At 46.4% G+C, this 13,605-nt stretch overlaps 10 non-coding genes across 10 annotated transcripts; all 10 read left to right on the top strand.

Annotated features, from left to right (window-relative positions):
- Nucleotides 1-84: 84 nt before the first annotated feature.
- Nucleotides 85-157, top strand: trnar-ccu (transfer RNA arginine (anticodon CCU)). Its single transcript has one exon. It is a non-coding gene; the product is annotated as a tRNA-Arg (tRNA).
- A 6-nt stretch (nt 158-163) lies between these two features.
- On the top strand, nt 164-235 carry trnam-cau (transfer RNA methionine (anticodon CAU)). Its single transcript has one exon. It is a non-coding gene; the product is annotated as a tRNA-Met (tRNA).
- A 9,296-nt stretch (nt 236-9,531) lies between these two features.
- On the top strand, nt 9,532-9,604 carry trnar-ccu (transfer RNA arginine (anticodon CCU)). Its single transcript has one exon. It is a non-coding gene; the product is annotated as a tRNA-Arg (tRNA).
- Nucleotides 9,605-10,257: 653 nt separating this feature from the next.
- trnar-ccu (transfer RNA arginine (anticodon CCU)) lies at nt 10,258-10,330 on the top strand. The gene has a single exon. It is a non-coding gene; the product is annotated as a tRNA-Arg (tRNA).
- An 838-nt stretch (nt 10,331-11,168) lies between these two features.
- On the top strand, nt 11,169-11,240 carry trnam-cau (transfer RNA methionine (anticodon CAU)). The gene has a single exon. It is a non-coding gene; the product is annotated as a tRNA-Met (tRNA).
- A 577-nt stretch (nt 11,241-11,817) lies between these two features.
- trnar-ccu (transfer RNA arginine (anticodon CCU)) lies at nt 11,818-11,890 on the top strand. The gene has a single exon. It is a non-coding gene; the product is annotated as a tRNA-Arg (tRNA).
- Nucleotides 11,891-12,547: 657 nt separating this feature from the next.
- trnar-ccu (transfer RNA arginine (anticodon CCU)) lies at nt 12,548-12,620 on the top strand. Its single transcript has one exon. It is a non-coding gene; the product is annotated as a tRNA-Arg (tRNA).
- Nucleotides 12,621-12,626: 6 nt separating this feature from the next.
- Nucleotides 12,627-12,698, top strand: trnam-cau (transfer RNA methionine (anticodon CAU)). The gene has a single exon. It is a non-coding gene; the product is annotated as a tRNA-Met (tRNA).
- A 575-nt stretch (nt 12,699-13,273) lies between these two features.
- Nucleotides 13,274-13,346, top strand: trnar-ccu (transfer RNA arginine (anticodon CCU)). The gene has a single exon. It is a non-coding gene; the product is annotated as a tRNA-Arg (tRNA).
- Nucleotides 13,347-13,352: 6 nt separating this feature from the next.
- trnam-cau (transfer RNA methionine (anticodon CAU)) lies at nt 13,353-13,424 on the top strand. The gene has a single exon. It is a non-coding gene; the product is annotated as a tRNA-Met (tRNA).
- Nucleotides 13,425-13,605: the final 181 nt, after the last annotated feature.

Below are 13,605 nucleotides of genomic sequence, written 5' to 3'. Positions count from 1 at the left end.
TTATTCTCATGTATTTCAGACCTTGCTAGTGCTTGGTTGGTCGTTCATTTCTATTTTCTAGTCTCATGTTGTAGACACATGTGTGCCCCAGTGGCCTAATGGATAAGGCACTGGCCTCCTAAGCCAGGGATTGTGGGTTCGAGTCCCGTCTGGGGTGATTTGAAGCAGAGTGGCGCAGCGGAAGCGTGCTGGGCCCATAACCCAGAGGTCGATGGATCGAAACCATCCTCTGCTATAATCAGTTATTTTCAATGTTTCAGTCTTAAAATGAATAGCATTTAAAATCAGAATCAAGAATCCCTTGCTGCAGTACGTGTGGACTAGCCAACACGTATTGCCCACATCAGATGCCGTGATGGCAATTTAAAGCTGTTTACCATAAAAAATAACAATGTGCATTGAGCTGGGGTTTAGATGATGCATCTATATTTTGTAACTGTTAAGCAGAGTGGCGCAGCGGAAGTGTGCTGGGCCCATAACCCAGAGGTCGATGGATCGAAACCATCCTCTGCTAGTAGGAATACCTAAAATTGCATCAATCAATGAAATGAATTGCAATTACATATTTAGTCTAGCCTCAATAGATAGCATGAAGTGTTCTACTCACAATATTAGTGATACATAGCGAACATTTTAAAACAAATATCCGTTACGAAGATGATTGAGCGTGGGATTGGTAGCGAGACTGGGGTGGATTGAAAAATAAAGAACGAGTATACTGTTAGATTTCAGCTTATTTCTAAACTGTTCGGACAGACTCTGCGTTGTGTATTTTCAGTCGTAGTAGTAATTCTTGAAGTCGAAATCAAAGCAGCTTGACAGGTTGGATTAGAGGGTTGAATAGATGGTTTATTCCAGGATGTACAGCGAGATACAGACTTAGGTTGAATAATCTATAGTGGACCCGGTGGTCGATGACTTGTTCCTCGGCTGTCGAAACCCTCTTCTCCTCGAACCAAAGGGTTGGGGCGAGTATTATACAAAAAGGGGATACAGGAATAACACGTGAACAGACGCACTCTCAGCCTTGATAAGCTATCTGGCCCTGGCCATGTCCCGGAGGACCAGGTCGGTTCAACCTTGTTGAGACATAACAATGGCAGAATGTTAAGGATAACACCTTGTATCAGTATGAGAGGCCCTGGCCTGTTCCTAGACTAGAAATGTGAAGGATGAGAGAGACACTAAAATACACCAACATTCTACATTCCTCCCTCTTGATCATACTAAACATAGTTTAAAGATCACCAACAAAAAGAGAATTCAGTGTATTTTCTGGTGACCCATTAATAATTAACTAAATCAATGAAAGAAAGCATAAAAGGCAAAAGACAAGTAAATTTAAATCATACACAAGTAAACCAGGTGTAGGCCACTATAATAAAGAAAATAACAAACTCATTAGGTTACACATGATTAAACCAAAACAGATACAAATTTTAAAGAATCAAGAAGGTCAACTGTCCAGGCCCCTCCCTCTGCTTGGCAGTGAAGCTCCACCATTCTTCAATAGCTTCCACTGTTCCCAGCAGAAGGAAGTGGTTCCGTTCCTCTAAACAAAATTAATGGCCTCAGTGGAAGGCCTAGCCTTAGAAACGTTGCGAAGTCTGGGGCACCAGACCTTGCGATGGGGTGGGCTCTCTAACACAGCCACCCTAAGGGGGGCTAACAAGATCGGGGCAGTCCTCGGGGGGGTCGGTCGGGGGGCGGTCATTCGGTGAAACACACAGAGAGCTATCTTGACGACCACATAGAGCATAATAACGGGAAGGACAAACGGCTGTAAGATTTGGACTATCTGAGAAAACATGGACCCACCCAACCCACTTAGCCATCCTCCCAAAGACCAACCCGCCGTTTCCGACTTCAGCCTGGCCACATTATCATAGATGTCATGAACATAATTAGACACATTCGCAGACGCATCGGGGACGTATGTGCAACATCTCTGGTGTAAATGGCGCTTGATAAAGAAACAGTACCCTCCAAGATGCACAGCAAGGAAGTCCAATAGATACTGATGTTGGAAAATCATTGTTCTAAGCCCGTACAATTCATGATTAAGATCAGTCAGGCCATGGCTGGAATCGTTCGCTATAGCGTCAATAATATGTACTAAATCTCTAATCTCATCAAGAGCAATTGTGACGCCATAGTTTGGAATGATAGCAGCAAAGACTCTCTGAGTTGGAGTAGCAACTGCACGCTTAGATCTAATTGTAGCATTACTCTTCAAATGTTCCTCTGACACAATCTCCAAAGCAGGCACTATATAGGCGACATAACATGAACCACTCCAATTAGGAGGCAGATATGAATAAGCGTCCTGTCCACACACAAACATGGTCCCATTTACCGCAGGTAAGGCATCAGTGGCAATCGTTTGGCCAGGTGAATCACCAGGAACGCGGGTTACTGGGGGTAGGGGGACATTCACCGAAAGATTCTTCTCTGATATGGAAACCTGTTTCTGGCCCACAATAGCTGAATATGAACACACACTCCTACCCACATCCCGCCCCTTCCCTTCATTGGTCCAACAAATGACACCCTTAGGAGCATAGCTCAATTTGATCTTAATTGGGGGGCCTGCATCCATTGGGACAGTGTAATAGGAAACCTGTGGTGCTGCTACAGATCCAGATCTAGGGTTACCTCTGATGACATCATGTTTATAAGCTGCGACATACTCGGGGATGGTGAACGGGACAGCGAGGTAAGGATATACCTGAGATGAAGCTGGCATAAGCCCACAAACCCAACATGACTGCTCCCCTTTAGCCTTAGCTAACCCATGGGCAGTTTGTAAAAATGTGTTATCTTTGTGGATTACATCATGGCTGTCAAATGAACAATTTCCCCCTGTAAATAGATGGCACAACAACATCCCAAACAATACTGGTAACATCATGACTCAGTTGGTTTTGAGTAGCAGTTGCAACAGAGTTCTTTTCAAGTTGATGGATGGCCACCGCAGGTGTGATGGGGGATGAGGATGAAAGTTCGTAGTAGGGCGTCAGGACAAACACAGACACAGTTCAGTTCAAGGACTCATCAAGTGTCCGTGTCTCCTGGATCTCCCAGGTACGATGAAACATGAAACAAAGAAAAAGTGCAGTATCAGTCATGGGGGAGGCATTGTCACAGCCTCCAACATTAATGATGATCAACTATGTTTGTAATTGTCTTAATGATTCGATAAACAATGAAAAATGATCATACAAAAATAAATCGCTTGATTCAAAAATGGTTATATCAGTAATCAGTAATCAGTCATCATAGTTCTCAATAAACCTTGTGTGAATGAATGAATGATTGAACCTTTGTTCAAAAATAAAACAAAACAAACAAAATGTTCTAAAGCTGAGCAGTTGTGTCAAGAAGGAACCAACATGAACTTAGATAGGCAGTGACAAAAGTCCTAGCATCTTTCGAAGACTAACCTCTTGTGAAAATAAAGGAATGAAAATAACAAACACTCAAACACTCCCTACTCTTCACCCCGTATCAGTTAGTTTGCGTGCCAAATCTAACGAGTGTCATTCCAAGTCAGTGTTATTGTTGGTTTCCGACATTGAATCGCATATGCGGCTGAGTTCTTCACCACTCTGCGACTGTAATTTCTTCCATAGTTCCTTCATTTTGTCTGAGCGGTTTTCTTCCCCTACTCTCTCGTTGGAGCGGTCACGGTACATCTTTCGAGGGGCTTTACATTCTCTTATCCAGTGTCCAATTTGTCCACAGTTGTGGCATGGTCGAGGTTCTTTCTGTCTTTCTGACTGGGGGAATCGTCCTCTGTCCCTGTTGGACTGGGGGAATCTTTCTCGTTCCCTTGCCATTCCCTTCTTCTCGTCCACCAGGAATCGAATCCTGACTTCTTCATCTCGATCCACCTTTTCTCCGAATTCCTTGATCTCTGCCATTGTGCTGCTTCGGTTGTCCCAGCCGGGAAACCTTGTCTTTACTCCCCTTCGGATCTCCGGCAGTACCTGCTGGAGGTACATGGTCTTCAGAGGCAAGTCCTGTGACTGGTCGATGGTGTCCATATCATATTCAGTTTGGCCTGAGTGCAGCAAATAACATTCGAAGAAGCGCTCGTTGAACTGGTCCAGACTCTCGTCTTCCTTCTGCAAACAACGTGTGATTGTTGTCCAGTTGACCTGTGCCTTGGAGTGCTTTTGGATCCACGCCTTTATGGCCTCCCATCCCTTCTCTGGTCTCATTCCGTCTTCTCCAAGGGCATCTTCCACCTCGTATCGAATCTGGGTGCGCTCAGTGCTGCTCAGGTGTTTGAACAATATGGCAAGCCCATCGTAGGGGTGGAGTTCGTACAGAAGCATCAGTTGTTTCAGTTTCATCCATGGCTGTAGGCCTGCTTTCTTTGGGTGGTCGATCTCCGCACTCCATTTTTCGATGTTTTTCGGGCTGGAGGGTTCATAGAGGATTGTGCGTCCCTCAGCGCTTTCTATCTTCTTCAAGGGCCTGAGGTTAACTATTTCGTCTTTCTCATCAACCTTGTTCAGACAGGCAATGCTCACTGCCCTCTTGTGGGCAGACTTGCGAAGACGCTCTCCCTCTTTGTCTTCTTCTTCACTCTCCTCTTCCTTGGATGTGGTCTTGATGTGTGGTGTGATTGCGCCTCCCATCACGCTGCAGTGCGGTTGTATGTTGTCATCAAATCCTCCAATGCGTGATTCATTCTTAGTCACTGCTCCAGGCCTCACCTGGGAGAATTGTTGTATTGGGGGGTTCGGATGCAGAAATTGTTGTGGGATGGAGGAATGTGGTGTGATTGGGGAGAATTGGGGAAATTGTTGTGAAACACACAGAGTGTGTTGTACAGGGGGAGCATAGTCAGGTGGGGCAGATGGATTTCCCTTCCGTGGCACGTGGGGGGTACTGCAGATGACCGGGTACTCGCCTATAAAGCTGTTGACGGCTGAGAGAACACTGTGTCTTGACTCCTGTAAACCACCAGGTGGCGACGATGGCTGCATCGGGAAGATGTATTCCCCATCTGGGCCACACGATGGCAGTGTGGGGTACATGCGACCATAGACTCCCAAAACTCCCCCTCCGTTGCCTTGGTCACCCCCCCTTGGGGGCCCTGAGTCGAGGGGGCGGGCCGCTATCAGTCCTTCTCTGACTAGCGTCTGGTGTAGGTCTCTCTCCCGAGTCAATTCATCCTTTAACAAACGAATTTCATCGGCCAGCAGTTTGATTTGCTCTCTTGTCTTTCTCTGAGCATCTTCATAGTGAGCAGTTGTCCTTTCCAATTCATCTCTCTTTTTGTTGCTGACATGCTTGATAAAGTAGCGCTTACACTGAGACAATAGTAACAACCCAACTGGTTCACTTCGTCTAGTCTTCTTGACCCAGTCTTTGAAAACCATCCAGATCGATTCCTTTGGCCAGCGTTTAGTTTGGGGGTCCATTGTTATCTCATATGTTATGCGAAGTTTATTTTCGGTTCCTTGCAAATCATGTCTGTCGTTGAAGAATCTAGACAGAGTCTCACTAATTGAATAAATATCAATCTCTCTAACCTCCACTTCAAAAGAATCTTGTTCTTTTCGTTCGGATGCATTGGGACTTTGATTGCTATCTTTTTCCTCCTCCTCTTCCTTCTTCCTGCCTTTACCTTTCGGCATTTTTCCTATCTTTTCCTATCTGTAAAGTAACTAAAACTAGCGACCAATCGCTGCTTAGAAAGAAACAAATAGACGCCTCCCACGGAGCTCGGTATGCCAACAACAGATGATGGCACACTTTTCCCTTCTTCGATTAAAAACAATATATGTGATTCCTCGGCGGGGATCAAAACAACATAGCACAAACAAAAACTCTAGCGATTCATGTAACCTCACCAGTGAATTCAATACAAGTACGGTTTCACTCCTTGTCCAACAAGTCGTAAAACAAAAGCCCTGAGCAAACCAGACGTCTTAAGTTATATTCAGGACACGTATCAACATTGACAAACTAGCAAAGATGAACAAATCACTTGAATGACATGCTATTACAATATTCTAGGACTCAATCCCAGCTCAAAGGCCTTATTCAACAAACAATATTCTAGGACTCAAACCCAGACCAAAGGCCTTATTCAACAAACAATATTCTAGGACTCAAACCCAGACCAAAGGCCTTATTCAACAAACAATATTCTAGGACTCAAACCCAGACCAAAGGCCTTATTCAACAAACAATATTCTAGGACTCAAAACCCAGACCAAAGGCCTTATTCAACAAACAATATTCTAGGACTCAAACCCAGACCAAAGGCCTTATTCAACAAACAATATTCTAGGACTCAAACCCAGACCAAAGGCCTTATTCAACAAACAATATTCTAGGACTCAAACCCAGACCAAAGGCCTTATTCAACAAACAATATTCTAGGACTCAAACCCAGACCAAAGGCCTTATTCAACAAACAATATTCTAGGACTCAAACCCAGACCAAAGGCCTTATTCAACAAACAATCAATAGTTTCATATGGCGTATATTCAGTGATTATTACACAAACTCTTAATCACTAATACAGGTCCTCACTTCGTCAAGCTCTTAATGACACAACTTCATTACTCAGCAAATGTAGTGCAGCCTAATAGTAAAACAAATAATAATAATCACAGTTATGTGTGTGTAGATTATTTTAAGATTACTTTCTTGTTCTTTTCTCTTGGTCGAGAGTGTGGAATGAGATTCAGTCACCGTTGATTCCCACGTGGTGCATAGAGATGCGCTGGTTCAGCCGCGTTGTGGATGCGGGTCCCTCAGCAGGGCAGGCGTTGATCAGACGTTCCCAGGCAGGGCGCACGCTCTTCTCGGTCACAGGGCAATCTTCAGAGGCAATCGTCTTCTCACTCCTCTTGTTAAGGGGAGCTGGAGGTGCAGGCAGGCAGGTAGGACCCAAACGCAGACGGTATTGAGGGTAAACGGCACTTTATTCAGGCCTAAAGGCTAAGGCACAGGTATCGGGGAACTCGGGAGACAACTCGGAACTCGGGAGACAACAGGGAACTCGAAAGGGAACAAGGAACACGGAACACGCAGGACTACACGCAGGACTACAACCAACACTAACCACAGCAAACCACACACAAACCACAATGACAGCACACCGAACAAAGGAAAGACGAGGGCTTAAATAACAAACACAACGAGGAACAGCTGAGACACATTAGGGGAGGGAACAGTAATCAACACAGGAGGGAAAAACACAGGGAGACACCCACACCCTGACAGTACCCCCCCCTTAAGGGTCGACTCCCAGGCGACCCACGACAAACAAAAAACAAAGAAAGTCAAACCCAAAACGGGTGGGTGGAGGGGCGCCAGGAGGGGGGAATCAAAAAAAAATGGACTGCGGCAGAGCCGAGGGACGTCAGGCGGGCGTCCAGAAAACTACCCCAGGGCATGGCAGGGAGCCTCAGGCGGACGGCCTGGGGGGCAAGCAGAGGCAGAGTGAAGGCGGAACCCTTCAGGAGGCCGGCGGCAAGGACGATGAGGGCTCAGTCCCTCAGGAGACCTGCAGTGGCACAGAACCCCCTCAGAAGGCCGGCAGCGGTGAAGGAGGAACCCTTCAGGAGGCCGGCGAAGGCGAGGTAGAGGGCGGGTCCCCTTAAGAGGAAGGCCAGGTAGAGGGCGGGTCCCCTCAGGAGGAAGGCCAGGTAGAGGGCGGGTCCCCTCAGGAGGCTGGCCAGTTAGAGGGCGGGTCCCCTCAGGAGGCAGGCCAGGTAGAGGGCGGGTCCCCTCAGGAGGCAGGCCAGGTAGAGGGCGGGTCCCCTCAGGAGGACAGGGTAGGGGGCGGGTCCCCTCTCGTAGAAGGCCAGGCAGAGGGCGGGTCCCCTCAGGAGGCAGGCCAGGTAGAGGGCGGGTCCCCTCAGGAGGCAGGCCAGGTAGAGGGCGGGTCCCCTCTGGTGGACAGGGTAGAGGGCGGGTCCCCTCTTGTAGAAGGCCAGGCAGAGGGCGGGTCCCCTCTGGTAGAAGGCCAGGTAGAGGGCGGGTCCCCTCTGGTAGAAGGCCAGGCAGAGGGCGGGTCCCCTCTGGTAGAAGGCCAGGTAGGAACGGAGGGCGTGCCTCCCCTGGACGGTCTGGAGGGCGGACCCCCTCCGGCAGGAGCAGAGGCCGGTCCCCCTCTGGAAGGAGCAGGGGGCGGGCCCCCTCAGGCAGGAGCGGAGGCCGGTCCCCCTCTGGAAGGAGCAGGGGGCGGGCCCCCTCAGGCAGGAGCGGAGGGCGGACCACCTCAAGCAGGCGAAGAGGCCGGTCCCCCTCTGGAAGGCGAGGAGCGGGCTCAGGAACCGGACAGGGCTCGGGGACCGGAGTCAGTGCGGGAGCTGGAGTGCCAGGAGGAACCGGGTGGTACCCCAAACTCTCCCAGCGATCTATTGCCTTCATAATAAATAAATCCTCCCACTCACGGCTAACTTGATCGTCCGCTGGGTCCATTGTCTTATTTATTTTGGCTATCAAATCCTCCAACTTACGGTCAAATTGCGCGTCCGCTGGGTCCCATCGTGACGGTGCTGTCATTCTGTTAAGGGGAGCTGGAGGTGCAGGCAGGCAGGTAGGACCCAAACGCAGACGGTATTGAGGGTAAACGGCACTTTATTCAGGCCTAAAGGCTAAGGCACAGGTATCGGGGAACTCGGGAGACAACTCGGAACTCGGGAGACAACAGGGAACTCGAAAGGGAACAAGGAACACGGAACACGCAGGACTACACGCAGGACTACAACCAACACTAACCACAGCAAACCACACACAAACCACAATGACAGCACACCGAACAAAGGAAAGACGAGGGCTTAAATAACAAACACAACGAGGAACAGCTGAGACACATTAGGGGAGGGAACAGTAATCAACACAGGAGGGAAAAACACAGGGAGACACCCACACCCTGACACCTCTCTCTTCAAGACGGTGTCACGGCACCAAATGTTAGATTTCAGCTTATTTCTAAACTGTTCGGACAGACTCTGCGTTGTGTATTTTCAGTCGTAGTAGTAATTCTTGAAGTCGAAATCAAAGCAGCTTGACAGGTTGGATTAGAGGGTTGAATAGATGGTTTATTCCAGGATGTACAGCGAGATACAGACTTAGGTTGAATAATCTATAGTGGACCCGGTGGTCGATGACTTGTTCCTCGGCTGTCGAAACCCTCTTCTCCTCGAACCAAAGGGTTGGGGCGAGTATTATACAAAAAGGGGATACAGGAATAACACGTGAACAGACGCACTCTCAGCCTTGATAAGGTATCTGGCCCTGGCCATGTCCCGGAGGACCAGGTCGGTTCAACCTTGTTGAGACATAACAATGGCAGAATGTTAAGGATAACACCTTGTATCAGTATGAGAGGCCCTGGCCTGTTCCTAGACTAGAAATGTGAAGGATGAGAGAGACACTAAAATACACCAACATTCTACATTACCTATACCTTATTCTCATGTATTTCAGACCTTGCTAGTGCTTGGTTGGTCGTTCATTTCTATGTTCTAGTCTCATGTTGTAGACACATGTGTGCCCCAGTGGCCTAATGGATAAGGCGCTGGCCTCCTAAGCCAGGGATTGTGGGTTCGAGTCCTGTCTGGGGTGATTTGAAGGAGAGTGGCGCAGCGGAAGAGTGCTGGGCCCATAACCCAGAGGTCGATGGATCGAAACCATCCTCGGCTATAATCAGTTATTTTCAATGTTTCAGTCTTAAAATGAATAGCATTTAAAATCAGAATCAAGAATCCCTTGCTGCAGTACGTGTGGACTAGCCAACACGTATTGCCCACATCAGATGCCGTGATGGCAATTTAAAGCTGTTTACCATAAAAAATAACAATGTGCATTGAGCTGGGGTTTAGATGATGCATCTATATTTTGTAACTGTTAAGCAGAGTGGCGCAGCGGAAGTGTGCTGGGCCCATAACCCAGAGGTCGATGGATCGAAACCATCCTCTGCTAGTAGGAATACCTAAAATTGCATCAATCAATGAAATGAATTGCAATTACATATTTAGTCTAGCCTCAATAGATAGCATGAAGTGTTCTACTCACAATATTAGTGATACATAGCGAACATTTTAAAACAAATATCCGTTACGAAGATGATTGAGCGTGGGATTGGTAGCGAGACTGGGGTGGATTGAAAAATAAAGAACGAGTATACCTATACCTTATTCTCATGTATTTCAGACCTTGCTAGTGCTTGGTTGGTCGTTCATTTCTATGTTCTAGTCTCATGTTGTAGACACATGTGTGCCCCAGTGGCCTAATGGATAAGGCACTGGCCTCCTAAGCCAGGGATTGTGGGTTTGAGTCCCGTCTGGGGTGATTTGAAGGAGAGTGGCGCAGCGGAAGAGTGCTGGGCTCATAACCCAGAGGTCGATGGATCGAAACCATCCTCGGCTATAATCAGTTATTTTCAATGTTTCAGTCTTAAAATGAATAGTATTTAAAATCAGAATCAAGAATCCCTTGCTGCAGTACGTGTGGACTAGCCAACACGTATTGCCCACATCAGATGCCGTGATGGCAATTTAAAGCTGTTTACCATAAAAAATAACAATGTGCATTGAGCTAGGGTTTAGATGATGCATCTATATTTTGTAACTGTTAAGCAGAGTGGCGCAGCGGAAGTGTGCTGGGCCCATAACCCAGAGGTCGATGGATCGAAACCATCCTCTGCTAGTAGGGATACCTAAAATTGCATCAATCAATGAAATGAATTGCAATTAAGCGGAAGCGTTCTGGGTCCATAAACCAGAGGTCGATGGATCGAAACCATCCTCTGCTAGTAGGAATACCTAAAATTGCATCATTCAATGAAATGAATTGCAATTACATATTTAGTCTAGCCTCAATAGATAGCATGAAGTGTTCTACTCACAATATTAGTGATACATAGCAATCATTTTAAAACAAATATCCGTTACAAAGATGATTGAGCGTGGGATTGGTAGCGAGACTGGGGTGGATTGAAAAATAAAGAACGAGTACACCTATACCTTATTCTCATGTATTTCAGACCTTGCTAGTGCTTGGTTGGTCTTTCATTTCTTTGTTCTAGTCTCATGTTGTAGACACATGTGTGCCCCAGTGGCCTAATGGATAAGGCACTGGCCTCCTAAGCCAGGGATTGTGGGTTTGAGTCCTGTCTGGGGTGATTTGAAGCAGAGTGGCGCAGCGGAAGCGTGCTGGGCCCATAACCCAGAGGTCGATGGATCGAAACCATCCTCTGCTATTATCAGTTATTTTCAATGTTTCAGTCTTAAAATGAATAGCATTTAAAATCAGAATCAAGAATCCCTTGCTGCAGTACGTGTGGACTACCCAACACGTATTGCCCACATCAGATGCCGTGATGGCAATTTAAAGCTGTTTACCATAAAAAATAACAATGTGCATTGAGCTAGGGTTTACATGATGCATCTATATTTTGTGACTGTTAAGCAGAGTGGCGAAGCGGAAGCGTTCTGGGTCCATAAACCAGAGGTCGATGGATCGAAACCATCCTCTGCTAGTAGGAATACCTAAAATTGCATCATTCAATGAAATGAATTGCAATTACATATTTAGTCTAGCCTCAATAGATAGCATGAAGTGTTCTACTCACAATATTAGTGATACATAGCGAATCATTTTAAAACAAATATCCGTTACGAAGATGATTGAGCGTGGGATTGGTAGCGAGACTGGGGTGGATTGAAAAATAAAGAACGAGTACTACCTATACCTTATTCTCATGTATTTCAGACCTTGCTAGTGCTTGGTTGGTCGTTCATTTCTTTGTTCTAGTCTCATGTTGTAGACACATGTGAGCCCCAGTGGCCTAATGGATAAGGCACTGGCCTCCTAAGCCAGGGATTGTGGGTTTGAGTCCCGTCTGGGGTGATTTGAAGCAGAGTGGCGCAGCGGCAAGCGTGCTGGGCCCATAACCCAGAGGTCGATGGATCGAAACCATCCTCTGCTATTAATCAGTTATTTTCAATGTTTCAGTCTTAAAATGAATAGCATTTAAAATCAGAATCAAGAATCCCTTGCTGCAGTACGTGTGGACTACCCAACACGTATTGCCCACATCAGATGCCGTGATGGCAATTTAAAGCTGTTTACCATAAAAAATAACAATGTGCAATTGAGCTAGGGTTTAGATGATGCATCTATATTTTGTGACTGTTAAGCAGAGTGGCGCAGCGGAAGCGTGCTGGGCCCATTAACCAGAGGTCGATGGATCGAAACCATCCTCTGCTAGTAGGAATACCTTAAAATTGCATCAATCAATGAAATGAATTGCAATTACATATTTAGTCTAGCCTCAATAGATAGCATGAAGTGTTCTACTCACAATATTAGTGATACATAGCGATCATTTTAAAACAAATATCCGTTACGAAGATGATTGAGCGTGGGATTGGTAGCGAGACTGGGGTGGATTGAAAAATAAAGAACGAGTATACCTATACCTTATTCTCATGTATTTCAGACCTTGCTAGTGCTTGGTTGGTCGTTCATTTCTATGTTCTAGTCTCATGTTGTAGACACATGTGTGCCCCAGTGGCCTAATGGATAAGGCACTGGCCTCCTAAGCCAGGGATTGTGGGTTCGAGTCCCGTCTGGGGTGATTTGAAGCAGAGTGGCGCAGCGGAAGCGTGCTGGGCCCATAACCCAGAGGTCGATGGATCGAAACCATCCTCTGCTATAATCAGTTATTTTCAATGTTTCAGTCTTAAAATGAATAGCATTTAAAATCAGAATCAAGAATCCCTTGCTGCAGTACGTGTGGACTACCCAACACGTATTGCCCACATCAGATGCCGTGATGGCAATTTAAAGCTGTTTACCATAAAAAATAACAATGTGCATTGAGCTAGGGTTTAGATGATGCATCTATATTTTGTAACTGTTAAGCAGTGTGGCGAAGCGGAAGCGTGCTGGGCCCATAAACCAGAGGTCGATGGATCGAAACCATCCTCTGCTAGTAGGAATACCTAAAATTGCATCAATCAATGAAATGAATTGCAATTACATATTTAGTCTAGCCTCAATAGATAGCATGAAGTGTTCTACTCACAATATTAGTGATACATAGCGAACATTTTAAAACAAATATCCGTTACGAAGATGATTGAGCGTGGGATTGGTAGCGAGACTGGGGTGGATTGAAAAATAAAGAACGAGTATACCTATACCTTATTCTCATGTATTTCAGACCTTGCTAGTGCTTGGTTGGTCGTTCATTTCTATGTTCTAGTCTCATGTTGTAGACACATGTGTGCCCCAGTGGCCTAATGGATAAGGCACTGGCCTCCTAAGCCAGGGATTGTGGGTTAGAGTCCCGTCTGGGGTGATTTGAAGCAGAGTGGCGCAGCGGAAGCGTGCTGGGCCCATAACCCAGAGGTCGATGGATCGAAACCATCCTCTGCTATAATCAGTTATTTTCAATGTTTCAGTCTTAAAATGAATAGCATTTAAAATCAGAATCAAGAATCCCTTGCTGCAGTACGTGTGGACTACCCAACACGTATTGCCCACATCAGATGCCGTGATGGCAATTTAAAGCTGTTTACCATAAAAAATAACAATGTGCTTTGAGCTAGGGTTTAGAT

This window comes from Gadus morhua, chromosome 6, assembly GCF_902167405.1.
Source record: "Gadus morhua chromosome 6, gadMor3.0, whole genome shotgun sequence".
Lineage (NCBI taxonomy): Eukaryota > Metazoa > Chordata > Actinopteri > Gadiformes > Gadidae > Gadus > Gadus morhua.
This window is presented reverse-complemented; position numbering and strand designations above follow the sequence as displayed.